Raw genomic sequence first — 2,682 nt, 5'->3', positions numbered from 1 at the left:
TATTGATTGTTGTTGTTGTTGTTTAAATTCGCCTTATATAAGGCAGGCAAAGATCTGAGGACCATACAGCCTTGACTTTAGTAATTTAATATTCGAAAATCACGATCAAAATAGGCCTAAGCCTGGTCTTCAGTTTTCAATCTCTCTCATTTAATATTCTTATTAGGCCAAAGCCTTGTCTTCAGTTTTCAATATCCAATTTAGGCCAGTGCCTTGTCTTCAGTTTACAATCTCTCTCATTTAATATTCTTATTAGGCCAAAGCCTTGTCTTCAGTTTTTAATCTCTTTCATTTAAAGTCCATATTAGGCCTAAGCCTTGTCTTCTGTATCCAAAATCTTGAAAGTAAAATCCAGTTTAGGCCTAAGCCTCGTCTTTATCCATGATCTTGTCATATCCAATAATAAGAGGTTCCATTCCAGTAAAGTATAATCCGGTAAAGGTTGACAATTGTACCAACCAAGTACCAACCAATTAAGGTAAGTACGTAAGTATAGTCTTCAAATTTCCAATAAAGTTCTAGAAACAAATTTATACAGTGCTAAGTAAGTCTCAGGATTTTGAAGCAGTTCAAGCACAGCACGCGGGACTTTGCCAGGCTCTTTGTAAATATTAAGCAAGTCATCCATTAAAAGCAAACGTTCTATTGCAAAATGAGGACAATTGTAGAAAATGTGATCCAAAGTTTGATCTTCTATAGAGCATAAATTGCACGTAGGGGATGCAATTATTCTCATTCTAGCTAAATGCGCATTAACTCTGCAATGACCAAAGCGAAGACGACAAAGAGTCGTGTAAAATTTTCTAGGAAGTAGATTTTTGTGTCTAGCAAACCAGGGCAACACAATCTTATTATTTATAGCCCAATACCAAGTCCCTTTCCGACTTTCAATGTTTTCAACAATATTTGTCCAGTGTTTAGACCAATCTTCGTACATTTTTCGCCTGAGTACAGGGTAGAGATCAGTGTATGGTATAGCAATACTAGGTCTGACGTTTGCTCTATCAATGTCACTGTAGTTTGTGATCGTTTTCGCTAAGTAGTCAGCTTGTTCGTTGCCAAATACACCTTTATGAGACGGAGTCCATAAGAAAGTAACAGAAATGTGGTTTTCTTTCAATTTCCAGTACAAAGCTTTAATTTCGTATTGAATGTAGTTAGCAGAAGTATTTATGACGTCGGATTGAAGGGAGGATAAAGCACTCATGCTGTCAGATATTATTAGCCACCTGCACCTGATCAAATTTGAGTTCTGTTCAATAAACTGAAGAGCCAAAACAATCGCCATGCATTCCGCTGTAAAAATGCTAGTGTGTCCAGGTAATACAATTCCATTTCCTGACTTGCTATGAGATACATAAAAAGCGCTTGACACCTTGTCTTCACATTTGGAGCCATCGGTATAGATACTGTGATAATCAGGATAATTTGCTATCAGTTCATACACTTCTTCCTTCGTTTGTAGGTCACGGTTGATAACAATATTCATACCACTATATTTACTCTCAAAACTTCCACTATAGCAAGGCCATGTGTACACACTTTTATAAATGTGGTACTGCTGATTAAATTGAAGGATCTCTGAGAAGTCGTGAAGTATATAAGGGGCAGTATCACTCAAAGGTGACAAAAGATGAAAATATGTTGATAATTTATTCATAAGAGGATGATTATGTTGAGAGGACAGTTTTAAAAGAAAACGAAATTTTAAATATTTAAATCTGAGTAAGAGAGGAGGCATCTGACATTCTCCTTGTAAAGAAACAATGGGTGTTGTTCTCATAGCACCAGTGACTGTGCGAAGATTTTTATTTTGTAAAATTTCTAATTTATTAACTAATTTTTTGTTTTCAGCATAACACAAGAAAGCATACTCAAAGTGGCTTCTCACCAGAGACTTATAAAGCATCAGTAAAATCTTTGGATCAGCACCCCAGCTTGTACCAGCCAAGGCTTTTAAGGTATTAAAAGATTTTGTAGCACGATCTACAATGGAATTTACATATTTTGTCCAAGACAAGTTATTTACAAATATAACACCTAAGAATCTAACAGTAGTATCAATTGGCAATAATTGATTATTATAGAATAATTTCACATTAAAAGGCCGAATTCTATTAAAAATTACAACTTTACTCTTGTCAGTGCTTAATTCTAAATTCAAGTATGAAAAGTACTCATGTAATTTAAGTAAAGCATTGTTTAAAGACTGTACAATATTAGCAACATTAGCTCCAGAGGCATAAACAACTAGATCATCAGCATACTGTAGGTTTAATATTTCAGAACCCAAAATTGAATTTAATCTATGTATATAAAGGGCAAATAATAAAGGACTTAATATGCCACCCTGGCATACACCTTTATGGCTGAGTCTAGGCCCTATTAGGCCACAATTATGATTAACTCTAACAAATACTTTTCTACTATGTAAAAAATTAAAAATCCAAAATATTATTTTTTCAGGAAAATTCAGGAATCTCAGCTCCTGTGCAAGAATGTGATGGTTAACATTGTTAAATGCTCCAACAATGTCTACAAAAATAGCCACAAGCACTTGATGATTACGAATAGAATTAAAAATATCAAGATGAAGATGTGCTATACTCTCCCTGGCTGACTTCCCACGTCGAAACCCGAACTGGTTTGAAGGTAATAGACTATTATTTTCAATGTAAAATT

Source organism: Pectinophora gossypiella, chromosome 11 (genome assembly GCF_024362695.1).
Source record: "Pectinophora gossypiella chromosome 11, ilPecGoss1.1, whole genome shotgun sequence".
In the NCBI taxonomy this organism is placed as follows: domain Eukaryota; kingdom Metazoa; phylum Arthropoda; class Insecta; order Lepidoptera; family Gelechiidae; genus Pectinophora; species Pectinophora gossypiella.
The sequence above is the reverse complement of the archived record's forward strand: the minus strand, read 5'-3'. Positions refer to the sequence as shown.